Here is a 25,333-nt window from a genome sequence, read left to right on the forward strand (position 1 = left end):
TTTATCTATTTATTTATTTTACATCCTGACTGAAAGTTCCCCTCTACATGAGAACCAAGAGTCTTTTAAATATATAAAAATGAACTGAAGAGGATTCAATGGGTTGAAAGCGGTCCCCTTACAATTAACACACATTCTAAGGTCTGAATATAGCAAGAGTCCTCTTAGGCAATTTGATATCTGCGGCAATCATATAGTCCCAGCTACCTGAGACCTTGGAAATTGTTTGGCCTGATGATTAAGGCAATTTTAGGCACAATTTGTTTTGGTTTAGGGGTATGGATTTGGGGGTTTTGGATGTTGAACTGGAGTAATTTTGAAATGCCGTGTAGATCCTGATGGGGCAGACACAGGTAACAGCCCTTTGCCACTCTGACTCATGCTTGTCACAGCAATCCCAGCTCATAGGATTCGACACCAATTAGTTGGTGTGCTCAAAAGCCATCCCTTCAGAGTTTGCAGTAAGCGCAGAGTGTCATGCACCTCTTCAAACATGACAAGCAGTGTATAAGCCACGGCCTTCATTAATGCACATCAGTGCTGACAGGTGGTGAGTTACAGGGAGATGTCACAAAAGCAGAAAATGTGATTGGCCACAAGCACAGCATTAAGGAGGATTACATTGCCTGCTGTCCAGACAGGATGAAATAACCATGAGATTTTAAAATGATTACTGACCCAAAGCACAAACGCACAGGCTGCATGTAAACATCCTATACATCTCAGGAGACTTTGGGGACCAGAAAAATAAAAAAACTAAGACATTTTCTAGAGGATTCCTCAGGCTGGACTCCCTTGTACAGAGAAGACTGAGAGTAAATTGACCTACAGAAATCTGCAAGTCTGTAGCCTTTGGATACGATTAAAAATTGAGAACATTTTCAAAACAAACAACACAAACAATAACCTAAGAATGGCTTTGACAGTCGTCATTTTATAATTTGTTAAGCTCCATTTGTTAAATCATGGCTGTCAGTGCATAAACATGTGACCTGGCGGTGTGAAACACGCTGTTTCATGCCGAAACTCACTCCCAGAGCCAATGTAAACCTCTGCTTCTCTGTGTTTGGTCTCAACCTGAGAACCACTGGCTGACTTCCATTTCCTGTAAGATTGCAACATTTCTTGGCTTAGAATTCCTTTTAATTCACACCTCCCTGTGCAAACTTCTCATTATAAAATTATGTCTTGTTGCTGCATTAGTTCATTTTTTATATGATATGACATCTACTGTGAAATCTCATGAAGTTTTAAGCAGGAAATATATATGTATGTATGTACATACGGATGTGTATATGAATGTATTTGAAAAAGTCGGGTGTAGAAAAACATCCAGGATATGACTCTCTTCACTTAATAGTGCATATTTATATATGATTCTGCTCATGGAACAGGCAAGGATAGTAATACCCAAATAATAGAAACCTTAACTGTTTCTTTTACATAATTCTGAATTTGTGACTTTTTATGATTAGCATATATATGCATGTATTGATGATATATATACATCTTCAGAGGTCCTCCAAGGAGCTTGCCATGTTCCATGGTCCTGGTACCAGATAAGTGAGTTAAAGCTGATGAAAAAAAAAATCAACTGAAGCAAAGGGGAAAGAAAAGTAAAAATTTCAAAGGGAACCAGTATAAAGTTCCAAGGTCCCAACACATTCTGAAGATACCACTGAAGTCCCAAAGACTAAACAGAAAAGGGTAATCCTAGGATATACATTCTAATCTAAAGCAACGCTGATGAAAAAAGAAATAGACTAGTAAATGGTTAGTCCTCCTCAATCTGTCAATAAGTACAGAATGTCCATCGTTTATCCCATTCAGCCACAGTAATGGCATTTACCTGAAGTTAGATGACAGTAATGCTCCAAAATGTTAAATGCAAACTTAAAAAAGCATTTGCCTGAAGGAACAGAAACTCTGCCATCTCATTCCATCAGCAATTCCTAATTGTGTCTTTTGGAACATAAATACAATAAGCTGTCCAGTGAAGAAAGGATTGTTTGGTCAACCAAGCTTGGGAAATGTAGCTAATTTTACTAATTCTTACCCTTTACCCCCATAGAGTCAGAATACGTGACAGTAGAGAAAAAAATCTTGAGAGCCTTTACAAACTCAGAATTTATCAAGCCTGTTTGATAAAGGATTACTTTTAGGAAATCCCTGTGTCACAAAGGAAGTACCACTCTCTCCAATGCCAAATGTTCTTCTCATTTCTACACCATATGTGCTTAATTCCATTCCTTTACCCACTGCACCTGCTACTCTAGATAACAGATTTTAGCATCGGGATTCCTTGATACACCCCATCTCTTTATGCATTTTGACTCTTGATACATTCACAAATTGAGAAATATTTTATAAGCATCAACTATAGCCACTAAATTTTATTTGGTTCAATGAAGAGATAACTGAACATCAAATTCTTTTCAGGGACTGAAAAAAAATTTATCCTTAAAACAAAAGTGAACATTGTTTTAATATGTGAAGAAAAAGGATCCTGGAGGAGTCAAATTGCTTTACCTAAAACAACACAACAAATAGTTTGAATAATGTAGATCACAGAGCACTGAACCTCACACGATAACCACTGTCTAGGGCTCATCTCAGAGGCAACCAGTGGAGGTTAATTCTTATACTTCTCCAGAATCAATGTGAGCACCAACATCAGTTGTTTTTAATTTCTGATTTCAAGTTTTAAATGTGTTGCTAACTTGGGTGGGGTTCATGGGTGTTATTCTCTTTTCCCATCAATACCCAAATACTTATAAGTCAAAGCAGGTTCTACAAAAACTTCTTGCAGAATGTCAATGTTTGCGTGTGTGAGCAATGAATACTGTCTGTATATAGGCTGCATCTGCCATGTCCACTGTTATTGTCCTGTTGCTTCATTTTGTGTTTCATCAGCTTTAATTCCAACTTTACTACTATCTTGTGCATGTACCACCTGAGTTATGGGTGGCAAGATAGAAACATATTGCATCTTCTATATTGTACTTCCAATGCCTCCTCGGTGTCACAGCCTTTTTTTCTCTAGCTGCATCATCATAAAATATCATTATGAAAATGAGCTGGAATGGTGATCCAGTAATAAACATGGCTTTCTTTACCTGGGAGCTTTCATCCTAGCTGGCAAGTTAGCATACAGTATGCCACACTGGGGGGAAATCTGTCAAGAGCCCAGTTAGTCATCTACAGATAAGTAAAAGGTGTTTAATGTAAATTGCATTTCCGGAATCCATTTCACATAACACAGTTCAGCGATGGCCTTGAGACTGAGCTAAAGATTGTGATGAGGGTGAATAAGTCAGTAGCACTTTCCATTTGTGCGAGCAGCTTTCTCCAGGGGGCACTTTGATGTTGTCCTATTTGCTCCTCCTCGTTACACTTCTTTGCTTGCTCTAATGTGTTACATGCAAGAGAATCAAAACCACAGCAACCATTAGTTGCAGCTCCCTAGAGCTGGTAGCTTAAACTGTGTTAAGAGAATTCAACCAAGCTCACATAAGTTGCTTTCCTGTGTAAAGAGAAAGTCCTTGTTTCAATGGTAGCCAATCTTATCAGACACTGACTTGGTTCACCTGGATGGCAGTAGAGCTGGTGGTTACACAACTCATCTGTTTTAGTGATTGGAATGACCAACCAAAGATCAGATTTAAGGTCTATCTAGTAAGCACGACATATATGTTTCATGAAGACTTGAACCATGTGAAACATTTAATCATAAGAGTTATTTAAAGAACAGATAAACAAAAGACATTATGCATCACAACAATGCTAGTGAGCACTTTGTTTTTTATTGTTATATACATTTTTATTCAGAGTGGTAGTGATAGGATGGAAAATACAGCCTAACTCTCCAATGACCCCACGAAGCTGAAAGTTTAGAAATACTATCTAAAAAGCCCTAAAAACTTCAAATTCCAGACCCTGTCCTCTGCCAGTAAATAGGTGAAAGGTTATACTCTTTGCCACTTATCTGACTTCGTAAACTGCTTGTGAAACCCCCGCCCCAGTGATCTATCCTAACTGCCATGTGTCACCCTACTTAGGAGCCTGCGCAAATGCAGACCTCCGGGGCTATAGAAAACTGATTGGTCTATAAAGTGCAGGCTTGGATGAATTAAAATGATTGGTCTAAAAACTATAAAATGGTTTACATTGATTGGTCCACACCGCTGGGGCTCTAGATACTATGAGATGATTGATTTACAATGTGCGGGCTTTGTTGTAAACCCTATAAAAGCTGTCTCAATTCTGCTGTGGGGGGTCCTCAGTCCTCTACCCCTACATGGTGTATGACTGTGGACCTCAGTGCAATTGGAATAAAAAATTCCTCATGCTGTTTGCATCAAGACCACTTCTCATGAGAGATTTGGGATGTCGCCTTTCCTGAGTCGGAGCATGAAGGTCCACCACATTCTGTGGGTCTTTCTTTAGGTTTCATTCTGACTTCCGATCAATGTAGTTAGACTATATTTATTTCCTACCTTCTTATCCTTTCTCTCCCTCCCTTTAACATACCTCCTTCTCCACAATTCTCTCTCTTCTTTTTTCACATCATAAAAGTCTCTGCTAGATATTAATATTTATATAGGAATATTTTTGTAAAAAATCATCTTCCTTACAATAGCTCTTTCCATCTCTCTCTATACATTATATGAAATTTTGATCAGTGGTAACCATTGTTTAAATTGTAGTACTATGACATTTGTGGGAGAGGATTGTGAGTGGGTAGCAACATGGGAATTGTAAGTGCATGAACACAAGAGGTCTGTTTTGATTATTGGTCCTCAAGAGCCACCCTCTTGTTTTTTGAAACAGGTTTTCTCATTGATTGACATGGGCTCAATAATTAGGTTAGGCTGGCTGGCCAGCAAGCTCCATAGATATTTAAAAGTATGTTCCACCACACACCACATGTATGGTGTGGGCGTGGGAATTTAGTACAAATTTTCATGTGTTTATGGCAGGCCCTTTGTACACTGAGCTATCTCTCTAGGCTCTGTATGGTATTTGTTTATTAACAGGTTTTTACAAAAGTTATTTGTTTCTCTGTAGCTTTAACATAGGCATACCGGTTTCGTGGCTATATCTACTAAAAAGTATATGTAGCATAGTTTGTTTCTTTTTTAAATTTTTTAATTTAAATTAAACACAATCTTATTTTACATACTCAGTTCCCTCTTCCTCCTGTCCTCTCCCTCCCCTCACTGTCTCCCTATCCGATACCCCCACACCCCCCATCCAATCCTCAGACAGGGTGAGACCTCCCATGGGGAATCATCAAATTCTGCCATAGTTCATTTCTTACTTAAAATAAATACAAATGTGTATATATGAAAATGAGTATAGTATCTGTATCCTCATTAAAGTTACCAAATTTCTGGCAAAATCCAACTTGGAAAGGAGAAGTTTATTTTGGCTCACAGTTCAAAGGAGTTTAGCCCATGGTGGTAGGAAAGACATGGAGGCAGAATCAGCTCGTTTGGCATTGCCGAGGAGGGTTAATACAGTGCTAAGCTGATTTTCTCCTTTATCTTTTACTCAGTTTGGTTTCCTACCACTTAGGGTTGTAGTGTTCATATTAAAGGTAGGTTTTTTCTTCCAAAATTGAAATATATTTGGAGATACCTTCACAGATACACTCACCAGTGTATCTCATTAATTTTATAGGTGCACGGTTTTTGTTTTGTTTTTAACTGGAGTTAAAAATCAAAATCAATTATGTCATGAACACCCTTTTTCAATGTGACATCCAAATGCATCACTCTCCCCTGGCTACCATATGCTCATAGCCATCTCTTAGTGAAAAATATAGTTACTGGAGTTTCAGACATTTCCATAGTCTTAATACTGTTCTCAAGTTCAAAGTACAAAATGTCTTCTCAACTCAAGGTATTCTCACAGTGGTTAACCCTCAGAAAAATAAAAAACACATTAAATAATTCTAATACACAATGACACAGATAAGCATTTCCAGTCCAAACAAAGCAAAATGGGTGTAGAATATGAGATAACAGGATCAGAGCAAGGTACCTAGTAGGACAAAGAACAAATCCTGCAAATCCATGTCAGACATCTAGAGCCTGTGATAGCATCTTTCAGGCTCCTAAGGTCATGAGTGGCTCTGTCCTTCTGGTTTGACAGACACAGTGCATGTGACCTCTATCTCAGGACAGCTTCAATCCATGCCTACTGCCTTTCTCAGGAGTCATCCTACAGTTCTGGCACATCAAACGTTGGATATCTGTTGCAACTTAGATTTCACCTCACAGCTTGGCCTCTTGAGACCTCCTTGCAGGCACTGTTCCCTTGTACACATTGCCTGGATTTAGTGGCCTTTGGAGATCATGGTTAAAGGCTCCATGAGGATCATATGTATGTATTTATGCTTCTACCTGAAGATTTAGTCTAGCTCCCATCTATCATACAGATAGTAGCCTCTCTTTATTTTGACATTAAAAAAAACTACAAAAACACTTCCCAGAACTGCTGTTTTTATGAAGGCAACCTGTTCAGTGGCATTATCAACTCAGGCTCTCTCCTTCCTAATGAATTATTATCTTGATGAGCTAAGGATAACCTTCAATGTGTGGGACTTCACCCCCAAGGCAGCTGACTACGTAACAGAAAGAATACCATTGCTCATCTGTCTTTCTCCTTTTTTCCTTTCTATTGACCCTATGGGATGGTGCTACACTCAGGGTGGGTCTTCCTTCTATTAAGTCCCCTAGTGATATCCTCACAGAGTCATGTCTCAACAATACCATGGATGTTTCTTACTTCAATCAACTTAACGTTTGAAATAAACTATTTCATTACTCACACCACTCAAATCTGAGTGCTGTGAATATATGTTTCTCTCATTGGTTGGTGAATACATGTTGATTATCCAGTAGTCAGGCAGGAAGTATAAGTGGGACCACCAGACTAGGAATGCTGGGAAAAGGTCACAGAGATTTTCTAGGGCAAGACACCACACATGTAGCCACTGAAGGAGTAACATGCTGGAGCATTATGGGCAAGCCACAGCCTCATGGGAATACATACCTTAATAGAAATGGGTTAATACTTAAGAGAGAGCTACCCAATAAGAAGCCTCAGCCTTTGGCCAAACAGTTTATAAGCCTTGGTCTGTTTATTTGAGGCTGTGAGACCAGGCAAAATAGAAATCTCCATTGTCACACCTCTACCAGATGACTTAATAATTGAGCCCTTATCAATATATCTTATTGATCTTCCATAGGTCTGCATCATTTTGGACTTTCCTAAAACAAAATAAAAACTAAAACAAAAAAATTTCTCTTATTCAAAACAGTTTGTATCTCCTGTCTTGAAAAGAAAAACTTGTTACTATATCTAACTTACTTCATTAGCTTTTATGCCTTGATGGCTCAGAGACCCCAGTGGTGCCGTTGTTCCTCTCATGAATCTCAGCTTCCTTTGGTCTTCTTTCTGATTGACTGAAGGCCCAGTGTAGCTAATATGTTATTGTATTTCATTATGCTTCTATGGCTTAATCATTGCCTTTATAGTCTGAAGATTGCTTATAATTTTTCTTTTGGAAAGCATGCATAGACAATATTTACTTTTATTTATCGTTTAGCATAAGTGTGTTGCCTATCCTAAAAGAAAATTTAGAAAAGGCAGGATCTTTTAAAATGCCATCCATAATATTATTGCCTAATTGCAGCCACTTTTACTTTTTAGTACCCTCATCTTTGTCTCTATGCACAAAATTTCACCTAGCAGTATTTGTACTGCCTTTTTAACCTTGTACCATGATCCTGCATAACCTAAGTTAATGAGCATTTTTGTCTTTCCCATTAGTCTTCCCCATACTGAACATTTATAATGGCTACATAAATCCCACTGATTATTAGAATGAACTACTTTAACTGTTACGAGTCTTACAAATTTGCATGGTGGTTTGCTAAACCACAAAGCACAGACATTGTTCCAGTGCCTTAAAGGAGTATCTCTGCTGTCTCCTGACTTGATGCTATTTCCCCCTATTTGCATCTTATTAGACTGCATTTCCACCTTCACTCAGCAATTCCTCTTTCATGCTCCTTCTGCCGTCCAACACCACTCAGAATTCCCTGTGACAAGCATTTGATTTGATTTTCCCCTTGTTACAAAGCACCTTCTAATCTGTCAGAAAAGCTCACACCTTACATTGCTTACTCCATGAGCTGAGGCCCAGAGAGGCAGCAGTGATTGTCAAACACATCAGAAGCCATGTAAAGATGGGCCCAGAGGGCCTTAATTCAGAGAGTGGGAGAGCAGGCGAGGGGGAGAGGAAAGGCAGGTGCAATTTCTCTGTGTGAGAGGGGGGAGAGTGATGACAAAGGGAAGTGGAAGGGCAGCTGTGGTTCCTAGGAGAAACGTTCTGCAGTGAGAAATGCCTAGGAATGAAATTGACTCCCATGATGGATTATTACACATTGATAAGAGAGACCTGCAAATGGCATCGGTTAAACACCACTATCCATTCAGTGCATTAATGAGACAGCTTTCAGAATTCACTTGTATAAAAAGGGCTATCAATATAGGAGAAGTCCAGAGGTACTGTGGCAGATTAGAGCAGGATGAATGTCTGCCGGGGGGATGGATATTATTCATACTGTTTCTCACTTTCTTGCACATCACCATCAAAAATCTCAATGCCCAGAAGTCTAAGAACTCCAACCTCAGGCTTATAATAGCTACATGATAATTTTATACTAAATGTGAAAATACCTGTGGATCATTCATTCCCGTTATCTCTCAAAGCTAACTTGACATTCTGGGGACACAAAATCCACAATGCCTTAAGAACTAAACCATTTATGGTTCAACTAGACACCCAGAAATTATTCTGTATTTGATTGGAAACTTCTTAAATTAATGCATCACAATATTAGACATTAGGCTTCAATTACTCTGTAATCTATACATTCTTTTTTTGTTTTGTGTTTTGAGACAGGGCTTCTCTGGGTAGCTTTGAAGCCTATCCTGTCACTCTCTCTGTAGAGCAGGCTGGCCTCGAACTCACCCAGATCCACATTCCTCTCCCTCCCGAGTGCTGGGATTAAAGGTGTGTGCCACCACCACCTGGCTGATACATATTCTTAACTACATACTTTACAAGGCATTTAAGGCAGCTATTAGGCAATTATTAGAAAAGCTTACTATTATCCTAAATGGAATGAAAACAGAACAGCTGATCACCCATGAAGTCGTATGCATTGTGATCAAATAAGCTTGATTGCTAGTGACCCAAAGGGGACTTCTATAGCTTAAAATGTAGCATGTAAACAAAATCTTCTATAAGATCAAACATCATGATTCTGTCTATTTATTTAGCAATTGGCAATTAAAAAATAAAACAATTTTTAAAGATTTCCCACTGCACACTGGTAAGTCGTGTATGACTTAAACTTTGTGACATCAGGAAACACTGCAAGAATGTGAGGAAATAAATTACAAGCTTCCAAAAGGATCAAGCCAATAGAAGGAACTGGTTACAGTCACATCAATTAAAATGTCAGGAGATGGGACAATGGATGAGTGGGTAAAGTGTGTGACCTGATTTCAGATCCCCAGAAAAAGCCACATGCAGTATCTTTGGTTGTTGGTCTATAATCCCAGTGTGCTTCTACTGAATGATGGGGCCAGAGATAAACTGCTGGAAGCTCACTGGTCAGCTGCTGATGTATGCAGAGGTGAACAACAGAGACCCTGTCTTAAATAGAGGAAAAGGCATAGAGAGTCTCAGGCAGCTGTCTCATGACCTTCCCATGCAGACCATAGCATCTGCACACCCAGACTCACACATTCATATATACACATGTGTCCTAAATACACACACACACACACACACACACACACACTCACTCACTCACTCACTCACTCAAAGCAGCAGCAGCTCCAAAACTCTGGGGCATTGATAACATTCAAAGCAACCACAAAGTTGCTACATGGAGCTTTTTGTAGAAAAGTCAATATTTTTATCTGCTCTCAATTTCATCTATTTATCACTTAATTTTCTTTCCTTGTTAAGAAATTACCTGTAGATAATTTAAGTCACAAGGTGTCCATTGTAGGAGACACAAGCCATGTACACAGTGGGAGAGAAGGCATGATAAACAAAAGTAGGCTAAGCTGAAGTTATCTAACCACTATCTACAAATCAATCCATTTGGAGTGACTCTCCTTCCTATAATCACTACCCACTCAATGACTTCATTGAAGATAAAGCCTACTTTTTTATCTTTCCACAAAAGGAGTGCGCAATGGATCATGACTAATAGACACTGTTGTTTAGTATTCAAACATTGAGTCCCTGGGATTCTTGGCAACCTCTTGATAGTTCCAATCAGTACTACAATATAAGAATGCAAAAGACAAGGGCATTACATTTCTATGCAAGGCAATAATAAAAACAGTTATTCTGATGACCTCTAACTTTTGTTCAATGGTAATGCTATAAGCTGACTGAAAATGAAGCTGTGACTGCAATCTAAATGTTTACCCTTATTTCCACAGGTAAGTGTAGTTCTCAGCCATCATCAAATAAACTTTTATTCAGCAGAGAGATATCCATAGAAATACACAAGTAGTCAAAATGTGGAAAAACACTGGCTATGGGGTGCCAGCCCTGGTGGATACAGCTACAACATATCCACTATGCCTAAGGCTTGGGGAACTTTATGGGGCATGGAATGGAAATAGTATAGAAGCCAGAAGAACAAGAACATCTGCTGTGTGAAATGCCTTCAGTGTATGATACTGGAGCTATCTTCATGAACTCTCCAAAATATGCTTGCCTAAAAGAGACCAGGAAAATGACAACACCACTTCACATTCAACACGGGAAAATCTCACAGGGTGGCAATACTAGATGAAGAGCTGTAGGCAGTTGTAGTTGAAAGGGAAAGATATAGTCTAGTTCCATGGTAGGTTTTCCATTTCCATTAATCATGTATTCCAGATACACTAAATGGATCCAGAAGGAAATATATATATATATATATATATATATATATATATATATATAATCGTTTTTAAGAAGAGGTCATGAATTTGAGTAAGAGTGGGAATGACAGGAGGAGTTGAGAGGGTAGAGGGAAGAGTAGACTTTATATGAATACATTATTCATATATGAAATTGTCAAAAGAATTAAATTTACATAAATGAACCAGTGCTTTTAAGATTCTGCAGGAGGACTTGTATGACATAGACCTTCATATCTGGAGATATCACCAGTCAAGTCTGATTGTAAATAAGGGTTTTAGAAATGGAAAGCCTCACGATCCTCTATCGTACATGATCCTCAGGAAAGCTCTTCAGCACGTTCCTATCTAAAAACAAGGAGACAAACTGAGAAAGAAAAAATATACTCCATTCAGAAAATACAGGCAAAACCAAATAAGAAATGAAGAAAAGTGCCACTATGTCATGTTCAAACAAGCCCAGAGGGGGAAAGGATGGAGAGTAGTACAGGGCCCATTCAAAGGCAAGCACAAGTTATCTCAACTGCTATAGTAAAGTGGTACTCTAAAGGATTTTGCTTTTCCTTTAGTTGCTATTCGATGGAAAATGAAAACTAAGCAAACTTTTATATAAAGGCCATTAACTCAATAGTGGTGCCTGTAAGAAGCATTATCTTTATACCCTTCTCCAGAAGATGGCTAAGTAGTCATCAAATGTAACTATGTAAATATAGACATAAGCTGGTGTGTGCATGTACAATCAGCGTGCATTGGTCAATAAAATCCAGCCAAAAGTATATTCCAATTGTGATATAATTACAGTTCTGCAGCTGTGCAAAGAACAGAGGTATACAGGAAGAGCAGCAGTGGAATGTAAGAGTGTGGAATCCTTGTTTATTACTCTGATTTAGTGCAATTATCATAAATCCCCAGCTGCTAATAGGAACAGCTTCTTCCTTAATGGTTATTGAGTCTTAGGGTGGAATATATGCATTATATGTATGTACACACACACACACACACACACACACACAGAAAGAGAGAGAGAGAATAGATGATAGATAGATGATAGATACACAGACAGACAGACAGATAGATACACAGACAGATATACAAGCACAAACCCTATGCTTGAATGCATGCTCTATAGCCAAGCAGTTACAGTCACTGATTCTTAGCCTATTAAACTGATTTGAGCCTCCAGACTATCCACTACACACTCAAATAAGAAGTTTCTCTGACCAAGGTTTAAAGTAGCGCAAATCTATGAATATGAACATGCAGCAGTCAGCCCTTAATCTTCGCTTTCATTTGTCTTCCTCAATGATTAAAAGCTTGGAGATGCCAGAAAACAGATTTCCCCCAAGTCACCCCGAAAACATTCAATAATAAAATTTTGCTTCCAGAAACCGTTTACAAAATTACCCAACAAAAGCTGGAATCATTTATTGGATTATTTTTACTATCACCCTATAAAGAGAACACATGTCTCTTATGGGACTCCCTAGTTACAAGTAATAATTAAATATTGTGCAACGAAAGTGTTCTTCCCTAGGCTCTGCTAGGTGCATTGGCACGAAGTACATTTGCGCATAGAACCTTCCTAGGCTCAGAAGAGGATGAGTTATCATATTAATGAGTACCACTTTTCAGTGTGACATGTTTTAAGTGTTCAGCCCAAACAACTTGCTAACACTGTTTACTCTGGGGCACTTGAAGGTCACAGAGATGGCTTAGTAAGAAAAGGTGCCTGGTGAAAAGCCTGAATTTGATTCCTGGGATCCACAATGTGGAAGGAGAGAACTGACTCCCACAATGTGTCCTCTGATATCCACATGCATGCCTGAGCATACATATCACAAACACATACGCATGAACGCACACACGGTCGCACACACTCAGCCAACAACACAAGCATACACAAACAGGCAGGCAAGAGCTCACACACACAAACAGTAAAATAAAAGAGCACTTCCTGTACTTAAGAAATGGAACCTGCATTCAGACATTCAGCTTTCAATGCTGGTACTACTGTCAATATGGTGGGTACTGTGTTCCCAAATGCAGAGTATTTTCAAGGGACTGCATGGAATTGCTCTTCCATTAATGTTCTGTAAGAAAAGACTCAAACTGATACAAACATATAACAGTTTATAACTATCATCTATATCTACCTACCTACCTATGGCTATTTATTCTCTGGATAAACACTCCATGTCTTTGTTACATCATCTGAGAGTTCAAATCATTGTAATTACACCCAGAGAGTATAGCTATGACTGCTGAAAGATAATACTCATACAGAACTGTGCATGGTGCCAGGAACATCTGTTCCCACTATCAGAAAATGTGAATTACTGTTATTCACCTTACCTTTTGTCCTCAGTGAAATTACTGTGTATGAATAAAGAATAATAATAAATGTGTAGAGGAGACACTTACAGCCTCTTTTATTTTACAAACATTTAGCACATAGTAGGTATAATGTAAAATTTTGACACATGGGTAATGCTTCTTTTGACATATTCTTTATTATCTTGAATGCTGGGATACTAATTTAAAAGTAAAAACATATGTTTATGGATGTGTTTTGGTTTATTAATAGTAACTGCAATTTTTTATAAGTTGCCTATATTTTTTTATTTTTATTTTATATATCGATCCCAGTTCCCTCCCCTCCCTCCCTCCCTCCCTCCCTCTCTTCCTCCCTCCCTCCCTCCGTTCATCTCTACCTACCTCTTTCCCTCTCTACCACCCTCCCATGCCCCACAACAACCCTGCCCTCCCACTCCCCACACCTCCCTTTGCACATGATGCCTTCCAAGAGGGGTCATCTAAATCTGTCAAGTCATTTGGAGTAAGAACTAGGCCTTCCCTCCTGCTTCTAGGTTAAGGGAGTATACACCCATGGGAAATATGCTTCCAAAGTCCTTTTGTACACCAGGAATACATGCTGGTTCCAATGTCCAAGGTCCCTTAGACTGCCCAGGCCTTCTACCTGAGAACCATGTTCAGAGGTCTGAGTAAGTAGAATGTGGGATTCCCAGGTATCAATCTGGGGGCCCATTAGCTCCTCCTTATTCAGGTCAGCTGTCTCTATGTGTTTCTGTAGCCTGGTCTTGTCCTCCCTCTCTGCATCTGGATTCCAGTTTGGCTCAGTGTTTTCTTGTGGGTGTCTGCTTCTGTTTCCATCAGCTACTAGATGAGGGCTCTATGATGGTGGATTATTTAGTCATCAATCTCATTATCAGGGAAGGGCATTTAAGGTAGCCTTCCTACTGTTGCTCAGATTGTTAAGTTTGGGTCATCCTTATAGGTCTCTGGACATTTCCCTAGTGCCAGTTTTATCTTCAAACCTATAATTGCTCTCTCTTTTATGGTATCTCTCCCCCAACCCTCCTTTTTTTCTCTCATCTATTCCTCCCGTGACTCAATCTTCCTAGTCTCATGTGCTTGCCTCTCCCCGCCATCTTTTTCTCCTAGCTCCCTCTCCATTCACTGTGCCCCCCCAACTCCCAATATTCCCAGGAGATCCTGTCCTTTTCCCCTTCTGTGAAGGACCTTATATGACTCTCTTAGGTTCCTCCTTGTATCCTAGTTTCTCTGGTGCTGTGAATTATAGGATGGTGATCCCTTGCTCTATGTCTAAAATCCATATATGAGTACATAACATATCCTTATTTTTGTGAACAGGTTAACTCATTCAGATTGGTTTCTTCAATTTCCATTCATTTGCCTGCAAATTTCAAGATACCATTTTTTCCCCACAAAGTAGTATTCCATTGTGTAAATGTGTCATATTTCTTTATTCATTCTTTAGTTGAGTGGCATCTAGGTTGCTTTTAGGTTCTTGCTATTACAAATAAGCTGCTATGAACATAACTGAACACATGTTTTTGTTGTATGAAAGTGGATCATTTGGGTATATGCCTAAGAGGGGATTGCCAGGTCCTGTCATAGACTGATTCTCATTTTCCTGAGGAACAGCCATACTGATCTCCAAAATGGCTGTACAAATTTGCACTCCCACTAGCAGTGGAGGAGTGTTCCCCTTTCTCCACATCCTCTCCAACATAAGTTGTCATTTGTGTTTCTAATTTCAGCCATTCTGGCAGGAGTAAGATGGTATTTCAGAGTTGTTTTGATTTGCATTTTCCTGATAGCTAAGGATGTTGAGCACTTTCTTAAGTGACTTTTGGCCTTTTTTATTGAGAATTCTCTATTCAGTTCTGTGCCCCATTTTAAATAGGGTTATTTGGTGTTTTGTTGACTAGTTTCTTGAGTTCTTTGTATATTTTGAAGATCAGCACTCTGTCCGATGTAGGATTGGTGAAGATATTTTACCAGTCTGTTGGCTGCCATTTGGTCTTGCCAACTGTTTCCTTTGCCTTACAAAAGCTTTTCAGTTTGAGGAGGTCCCATTTATTAACTGTTGATCTCAGTGTCTGTGCTACTGGAGTTATTTATGTTCATGAAGCAGTCTCCAGTATCAGTTTATTCAAGGGTACCTCTCACTTTCTCTTCTAAGAGGTTCTATGTGGCTGGATTTATGTTGAGGTCTTTATTCCATTTGGATTGGAGTTTTGTGCATGGCGATAGACATGGGCATATCTGCAGTCTTCTACACACCATCATCCAGTTGTGCCAGCACTATTTGTTGAAGATGCTTTCCTCCTCCCATTGTATTCTTTTAGCTGTTTTGTCAAAAATCAGGTGTCTGTCAGTGTGTGGGTTAATATCAGGGTTTTTGATTCAATTTCATTAGTCTACCTGTCTATTTTTTGTGCCAATACCAGGCTGTTTTCAGGACAATAGCTCTATAATAGAGCTTAAAGTAAGGGATGGTGATGCCTCCTGACATTCATTTAATGTACAGGGTTGCTTTGAATATCCTGAGTCTTTTGTTTTTTCCATATAAAGTTGAGCATTATCCTTTCAAGGTCATTGAAGAATTGTGCTGGTATTTTAATAGGGATTGCATTGAATCCGCAGATTGCTTTTGGCAAGATTGTCATTTTTACTATGTTGATCCTACCTATCCAAGAGCATGGGAGATCTTTCCGTTTACTAGTATCTTCTTTAATCTCTTTCTTTAAAGACATAAAGTTGTTGCTATATAGGTCTTTCACTTGTTTGGTAAGCACTACCCCAAGATACTTTGTGTTGTTTGTGATTATTGTTTGTGTAAAGGGTGATATTTCTTTCTCTGATTTCTTTCTCAGCCCCTTTGCCGTCTGTGTATAGTAGAACTATTGGGTTTTTTTTTCTTGTTGTTGTTGTTTGTTTTGTTTTGTTTTTTGGAGTTTATCTTGTATCCTGCTAGTTTGCTGAAGGTGTTTATCAGCTGAAGGAGTTCCATGGTAGAGTTTTTTGGGCCGCTTAAGTAAACTACCATATCACCTGCGAATAGTGACAGTTTGACTTCTTCATTTCCAATTTATATCCCTTGATCTCCTTTTGTTGTCTTATAGCTTTAGCTAGAACTTCAAGTAAAGTTTTGAAGAGACATGGATAAAGAGGGCAGCCTTGTCTTGTTCCTGATTTTAGAGGAATCACCTTAAGCTTCTTTCCATTCAGTTTGATGTTGGCTGTTGGTTTACTGTATATTTTTTTTATTATATTTAGATATGTTCCTGTTATCCATAATCTCTCCAAAACCTTTACCATGAAAGGGTGTTGAATTTTGTCAAAGGCTTTTTCAGCATCTAGTGAGATGATCATGTGTTTTTTCTTTTTCATTTTGTTTATATGGTGGATCACATTGATAAATTTGCATATGTTGAACCATCCCGGCAACCCAGGGATGAAGGCTGCGGTGGGTGATTTCTCTGGTGTATTCTTAGATTTGGTTTGCCAGTATTTCATTAGGTATTTTTGCACCAATGTTCATGAGGGTTATTGGTCTGTAGTTTTCTTTCTTAGTTGTGTCTTTGTGTGGCTTGGGTACCAAGGTAATTGTGTTCTTGTAAAAAGAGTTTGGTAATGAACCTTCTGTTTCTATTGTGTGGAACAATTTGAGGAGTATTGGTATTAGCTCCTCCTTGAATTTCTGGAATAATTCTGCACTGAAACCATCTGGCCCTGAGCTTTTCTTGGTTGGAAGGCTTTTGATGACTGCTTTTATTTCATTAGGGGTTGTAGGTGTATTTAAGTTGTTTATCTGTTCTTGATTTAATTTTGGTAAGTGATAGTTATACAGAAATTTGTCCATTTCCTTTAAATTTTCAAATTTTGTGGGGTACAGGTTTTCAAAGTATGACCTGAAAATTGTCTGGATTTCCTCAGTGTCTGTTGTTATGCCCCCCTTTTCATTTCTGGTTTTGTTAATTTGCATGTTCCCTCTCTGGTTTTTCGTTAGTTTGGATAAAGGTTTGTCTATCTTATCAATTTTCTCCAAAAACCAACTCTTTGTTGCATGGAAGTTTTGTATTGTTTTCCTGGGTTCTACCTTATTGATTTCAGCCCTCAAATTGATTATTTCCTGGTGTCTACTCCTCTGGGGTGAGTTGCTTCTCCCCCCCCCCCAAGGCTTTCAGCTGTGCTGTTAATTCTCTAATGTGACTATCCTCCATTTCCTTCATGTGGGCACTTAGTGAAATGAACTTCCCTCATAGCACTACTTTCTTGTCCTCATTCTTGTTGAATTTTAGGGAGTCCTTAATTTATTTCTTTATATCTTCTTTGACCCAGGTATGGTACAATTGCACATTGTTCAGTTTCCATGAGTGTGTAGGGTTGCTGTGATTTGTGTTGTTGTTGAATTCCAACTTTAAAGCATAGTGGTATGATAAGATACAGGGGGCTAATCCAATTGTTTTGTATCTGTTGAGGTTTGTTATGTTGCCTAATATGTTGTCGATTTTAGAGAGTGTTCCTTGTGGAACAGACAAGAAGGTATATTTTTTTGTGTTTGGATGGAATGTTATATAGATGTCTGTTAAACCCAATTGAGACATAACTTCTGTTAGTTCTTTTGTTTCTTTGTTAAGTTTCTGAGTGGTGGTCCTGTCTAGTGGTGAGAGTGGGGTGTTGAAGTCTCCCACTATGAGTGTGTGAGGTTTTATGTATGAGTGTGTGAGGTTTTATGTGAGCTTTGAGTTTTTGTAGCATTTCTTTTATAAATGTGGTTACCTTTGTATGGGGGCATAGATGTTCAGAATTGAGACTTTGTGCTGATGGATTTCTCCTGTGATGAATACAAAATGATTGTCTTCATCTATTTTGATTGATTTTGGTTTGAAATCTAACTTGCTAGATATTAGAATAGCCACACCTGCTTGCTTCTTGGGTCCATTTGATTGGAAGATCTTTCCCCAGCCCTTTTCCCTAAGGTAATGTCTGTCTTTGAAGCTTAGATGTGTTTCTTGTATGAAGCAGAAGGATGGATTCTGTCTTCGTATCCATTCTGTTAGCCTGTGTCTTTTTATAGGCAAGTTAAGACCATTAATGTTGAGGGAAAGTAAGGACCATTAATTGTTAATGCTTGTTTGTTTTAGATTGTTGTTAGAGGTGGTATTGTGAATATATTTGCCCTGTTTTATCCTTGGGTTCTGGTGAAGTGGGATTATCTATTTCCTATGTCTTGTGAGCATAGTTAACTTCCTTGAGTTGGAGTTTTCCTTCCAGAGATTTCTATAGGGCTGGATATGTAGATATGTATTGGGAAAATCTGGCTTTGTCATTAAATATCTTGTTCTCTCAGTAATAGTGATTGACAGTTGTGCTGGGTATAGTAGCCTGAGCTGGAATTTATGGACTCTTAGTCTTGTAAAACATCTATCCAGGATCTTCTGGCCTGGAGTGTTGCCATGGAGAAGTCAGGTGTAATTTTGATAGGTCTGCTTTTATATGTTACCTGGCTTTTTTCCTTCACTACTCTTAATATTCTTTCTTTATTGTATATGTTAGGTATTTTGATTATTATATGTTGAGGGTATTTTTCCTTTGGTCTAGTCTATTTGTTGTTTGGCATGCTTCTTGTACTTTCATGGGCATGTCCTTCTTCAGATTGGGAAAGTTTTCTTCAATGATTTTGTTGAATATGTTTTCTGCACCTTTGAGCTGGGCTTCTTCGCCTCCCTGTATGCCTACTATTCTTAGGTTTGGCCTTTTCACAGTGTCCCACATTTCCTGGATGTTTTTTGTTAAGGATTTGCTGGACTTAAGATTTTTCTTTGGTCGATGAATCTATTTCCTCTACTTTATCTTCAGCACCTGAGATTCTCTCTTCCATCACTTGTACTCTGTTGGTTATGCTTGCCTCTGTAGTTCCCGGTCATTTGCCCAGTTTTTCTATTTCCAACATTCCCTCAGCTTGTGTTTTCTTTATTGTCTCCCAGTTTTCAAGTTTCTTTCACCTGTGTGATTGTTTTTTCTTGGCTTTCCTTACTTTCTTTAAGAGATTTGTTCATTTATTGTATTATTTTGCATTGTCTTTTCCTCTCTTTCTTCCCAATTTTGTTTGTTTTTTCTTCCATTTCTTTAAGCGATTTTCTCACATTGTCTTTGAAGGCCTCTATCATTTTTATGAAGATACTTTTTAAGTCGCTCTCTTCTGCTTCATCTGTTTTGTGGTGGTCAGGTCTACTTGGTTTAGAGTCCTTAGATTCTGGTGGTATCATGCTTGAATTTTTATTGATAGGTATTTACTTGTATTGCCATCTTTCTATCGCTTCTTTCATTTGGTGAATCTGGGGTCTTTCTCTCTCTATGAGACTCCGCTGGTGGGCTTAGGTGGGTCAGAAGTTCGAGGTCTGTATCTCTGGGTGGTCCAAGCTCTCTAGGAGGTCTCTCCTCAGGCAGGGGCAGGGATTCAGGGTGGTACCATGTGGAAAGGCAGGTTTAGTGTGCTGAGAGTAGATCTAGGAAGTTCCCTCTGGCAGAGGCCAGGCAAGGGGGATCACAGATCAGACAGGCGGAGACTCAGGGAAAACATGTTTGTTTTTGGTTTGTTTGTTTTTTAAAGCAGGTGATGTATATTTGTAATATTCTCAACCACTGAAGTGTTTATTAATTAATGTTTTTATTAAAACTGTATTATCACTTAAAACAAACAAACAAAAACACACACTGAATGCATACTACATTTTTTGGTGATGTTGAAATTGACAGAGAGATATTTCCTGGGTCTCACCGGTAGGTGGAGTATTTTCACACACATCTAACCACTAAACTCACTTGTTTCTAAATAAACTCCAGGTTTACATTTTGAAAAGAATACACCCATCTATCCTTCATTTGAGACTTGTGCAGGAAGATGCAAAAGTCAGCGAGACCCACCCCTGGCAGCAGTGGTTTAGAACACATTCCAACAATCCACGTTAAAACTGTTAACGTCTACATAGCTCAGCCTTAATTCTGGTACACTGACAAGTGAAATGCAATGGTCTATAAACAAGGAGAGCAGACTCTAGTGCTGCAGAGGCTCAAGGAAGTTTCTTTCCAGACCATATCGGCTTCAGGCTGCAGCCCAGCTCCCTGTTAGGATCATCTCTTTCAGCTTTGTTTCATCATCAATGTGCAAGACCAAGTCAGGAGTTAAAAGGATTTAAATCGATCATGTGTCTGTGTATTTGTACAGGTTGATACTTACACTTTTCTTCTGCCAAAACATCTCTTGTAAAAATACCAATGATGTGGATCTTATTAAATTATGAATTGTGTTACAAATGCTACTTTGGATTTATAGATTTAAAAAATTACCAAATGAAACTTCCACATTGTCTCTTGAACTTTTCTGTGTATTACAATAAACTACATTTTCTGTGGAAACAAAAATTGAACGAGGTGATCCTACATTCAAAACAGCTAGACAAAGCAGCCTTACAGACTACAGCCAGGATTTCTGAATCTTCTTCGAATCCCCCATGACAGCGCCCCTTACCAGCAGGAAGTAGTTTGGAAAGAACAACGCCCAAATTCCCAAATATTGTGTATAAATGTTTGTTTTCATTTAGTTGGACTTTGTTATGTAAAATAAATTAAAAATAAATTAATTAATTAAAAAAAAGAAAATGAAAAATTTCAGAAATAAACAATTCATGAATTTTAAAATAAAAAAAAACAAACTACAGAGTGCAAAAATGTTGATAGTGGGCTTGAACTCCATTTCTGTTACATCTCAGAGTGGAAAATGTTCAAGAGTATTTTTCAGTAGGGTCCTTTCAAGCTCCTTCTACAGCTATGTCAACTTTAAGAGTAAAATAGCTATTCAAAGACTTGTCTATGGGCAGACAGGTTTGTGAGAGATTCTAGGTCCTAGGTTGTTTGCTAAGACATGCAACATCTGAATCTAATCCAAGCTATTATTTTCCAATCTTTGATGCCTTTGCATAAATAAACTAAATGTTCTTATCAAAATGCTCAGTGTAATTCAGTTGTCTAGGTATGTGGCCCCAGACTCTACCAAGCTGTCAAGGGCTCCCATGCTTCTGGCCTGAAGATCATTACTTCAGTAACAATAAACTTTTTATGTCTTGGGAGTCATCCATATTCACTATAATTACTAACTCACACTCACCCATTTAGTATGGATACAAAGCTATCATGTCAGCTACTACCCAATGGTCCACAAGCTCTCCCTGAGATCTCTGTGATAAGACACTGATAAGTAATATTTGAGAATAATACATTGAGGTTGAGAGAAGTGAAGGATTTTATTCAAAGAATAGCACCTGTGTCTCATTTCAGAAATGCCATTTCCCCAACCACATCTAGTCTTCCCAGACTTGATGGTGATTGTGAATTAATTGATGTGATTGATCATTATATGCAAAATATGAGTTATCCTGATTCATCATGGAAACTGGGGGATTGAGAAATATATAACAACCCAAAGAGGCTGTCCGTGTTTGTTCTTAAGTTTCAAATAGAGAACAACAGGGTAGTTCTGTACTAAGACTATCAATGCATGTACCACATCAAACCAAAATCTACCAGAGACACTTTATTACTTCTGCCATTAAAATGCTAACTCTAACTCTCTGTACTTACAGTAATAAGACATACTGCTGAAAATAATTTATCAAAGCATGAGCTTCTTAAATATTTTGACAAATGACCCAATATTTTTCTAGTGCTTCTACTCTGGGACACACAAAACAAATTTAATATACAGCACATCCATTGAACCTCCTTTTAGAAGAGACAAATATAAAATCATGAAGTAGTTAAATACTAACATGAAGTGGCATATACTAGGTACCAGTGGGCAATAAAGGCAACACTCATAACCATAGTAGCTACCAATTATTGAATGCCTATTATATGACAGATTGTTTTATATTAAGTACCCCATTTGATCACAGCAGTCTATGTACAGTTATAATTATTACCCCATTTTGTAAGCAAAGAAAGAGATTATTAAGAATTGATGAGGTCTCGTAAGGACTCCCTAATATTAAATACTAAATGGAATTCAAATTCAGGATCCATGACTCCAAATGTGATGCTATCTCTTTAAAGTGTCACTGCCCTTCTATAACAAGCTACCTCTTGTGCATTCTTGGAGGTCAATGAAGGAAAATATACATCAACAAAGAAAGTATCATGGGGATATGCTGGGATATGTCATTCTGTAAATATGTTTCTCATACTGCTTAATGAATAAAGCACTGTTGGCCACTAGGAAAGCAAGAGAGGAGGGACTAGGAAACAAGGAGGAAAGAGGATGTAGGAAGGAGGAGTCAGCATGGAGAGACCAGGGAGACCAGACGCCTGCCCTACTCCCCCGCAAGGAGACCACGTGGAAATACATAGAAATGGGTTAATACTTAAGACATAGCTAGCCGATAAGAAACAAGTAATGAGCCAACAGCATTGTATCAAATACAGTGTCTCGGTGTGTTAATTGGGGCTGGCGCAGTGGAGGGACAAGACCAGCAGCGGGGAGAAAAACCTTACTCCTTACAGGGATATTTCACATAGCTGTTTTCAAAAAATTGCTGGGATTTAGGAAGAGGGAGGAAGAACATGCGGAGAAAATATATCAGGAAATGAAAATGAGAAGAGAGCAGTATCTGGAAGCATGGAGGTATCCAAGGTTGATAGAAGTAGTTTGTTTAGGCGATGAACTAAGGTCAATTAAGAAAGACCTGAAGAAAGAATCCCAGTGACATTGGTCTAAAGTAGTAGCATTAGAGAGGTTTCCTGGGAAATAATGACTGCAGGATTTCCATAAAATGGACAAGATGAAGAATGCAAAGTGGAAATGGTAGGAGTTTGTAAGGTATTCAAGAAGCCAGATTTGAAGCAGTGAGGGTACAAAAATTGTCAGTGACATAGAACATGAAATAAAGGATGTGCACAAGGGAGATTTCAGATAAAGACTACAAGGAACATACTACCAAAGAGACTGGGCAGAAATAACACATTCTCTACATTTCTTTTTTATATTTATTTTTATGTGTGTGTGTGTGACAGAGAAAGAGACAGAGACAGACACACATACAGAGAGAGAGAGAGAGAAGGAGAGGGAAAGGGAAAGGAAGAGGGAGAAGTGGGTACCCAAAGTGGCCAGAGAAGAGGGTGTGGTATTTCCAGGATCTTGAGTTTAAACTTATGAGATCTCTGACGTGGGTACTGCAGAAGAAACCTGGGTTCTTTGGAAAGGCAAAAACTTCTCTTAACCACTGATCAACATCTCCAGCCCCTATAGTTTTATTTTCAATACTGAATAACTTTATATGCCATCAGAACCATACTAGATTCTGAGATAACACACACACACACACACACACACACACACACACACACACAGAGAGAGAGAGAGAGAGAGACAGAGAGAGAGAGAGAGAGAATAGTGAGTTAGATGGATTGAATAGATATTCAGTCCATTATATGGAGAAAGGAGTTAGGTCAGAAAGGTATTAGACAGTACTATATATGCTCCAGAACTTAACATGGAGAGGGGAAAAAAAGAGCCAAGAAAACCTGAATACTCTCTAGAAACTAGAAATTACAAGGGACAAAGTCTTTCCTAGGCACTTTAGAAGCAATACAGCTCTTACAGCACCCTGATTAAAGGTTGAATGGCAAAGCCCTGAGTACTCAAAATGGTGAGGTATAGTTATTGGTTCTGGGTATGAAACATACAAGTATTATGGTTTTCTTTCTCTTTCCATAATAAACACTCTGACCAAAAACAGCCTGGGAAGGAGGGAGGAACTTATTTGGCATTCAAATCCATCATGGAGGGGAACAAATGTAGGACCTGAAGCAGAAACCACAGAAAAACATCACTTACTGCCATGCTCAGTTATGCTTTGTAAATGGAAGTTTCTGTCCTTCCCAACCCCACAGCCATTTAGTCCCAAATAAATACACAGAGGCTTGTGTTAATTATAAACTATTTGACTTACAGTGTCTCGGGATTCTTATTGGCTAGCTTTCTCTTAATTATTAACCCATTTCTATTAGTGTATTTCTATGCGGTCTTGTCTTACCAGCAATGCCCTTGCCTCTTCTTCCTCAGCAGCTACATGGTGTCTCTCTGGTGACTCACTGCATTCCTAGTCCCAGCCTTCTCCTAGTTTGGTAGCCCCACCGATACTTCCTGCCTGGCTACATCCTGCCTGACCATTGGCCAAAAAGGATGTATTCATCACCCAATAAGAGAAACATATATTCACAGTATACAGAAGGACATCCCCCATCATCACCTCTTTTCCATCTAAATAAAAAAGGAATGTTTTAACCTTAACATGGTAAAATTATATATAGCAAAAAAGTTATCAAGCAAGAACTATAGTTACAATATTTAGTCCATTGACATTGGGAAAAACATAAAGAAAATACTCTACATGTATCCTATCTTTGTGAGTCTAAAACTTTATATGTAATTTGTCTTCTACCATAGCTAAGGAAAATTATAACAACTGTCTTCAACTCCATCAAAGACCCCAGAAGGTTAATATATAAACTCTAGAATTGACAGAGATATCTCGTAGCCTGGACAGTCACCCAAAGTTTCTCTGTAACATTGGAACATCCCTCTTCAACCTATAGGTCCAGAATGTCTCAAAGTCTATTTGATGAAACAGGAACCTTGAAGGACCATCCTGTACATTGGCAAGTTCAGCAGTCACTTTCCTTTGTAACTTGCATGTCTAGAAAGGACAGCATGATGTCAGACAGCCCAGGCAAGAGCAGTTTCTTCTCCAAATGGCTACCCTTGCCATGTTGAAAGCAAATTCTATGATGAGTTCCTTCGATGCCCATCTTCCTCTCTGATATAATTGTTGTTGCCAGGAACAGTTGTGTCACATTGTCATGAAAAATGCTAATAAACCATTTTAAATGCAATATTCTGTAGATCTTTGAAAAGTATTGAGGAATAACTATCCGTTTG

Source organism: Phodopus roborovskii, unplaced genomic scaffold, assembly GCF_943737965.1.
Source record: "Phodopus roborovskii unplaced genomic scaffold, PHOROB, whole genome shotgun sequence".
Taxonomy (NCBI): Eukaryota; Metazoa; Chordata; class Mammalia; order Rodentia; family Cricetidae; genus Phodopus; species Phodopus roborovskii.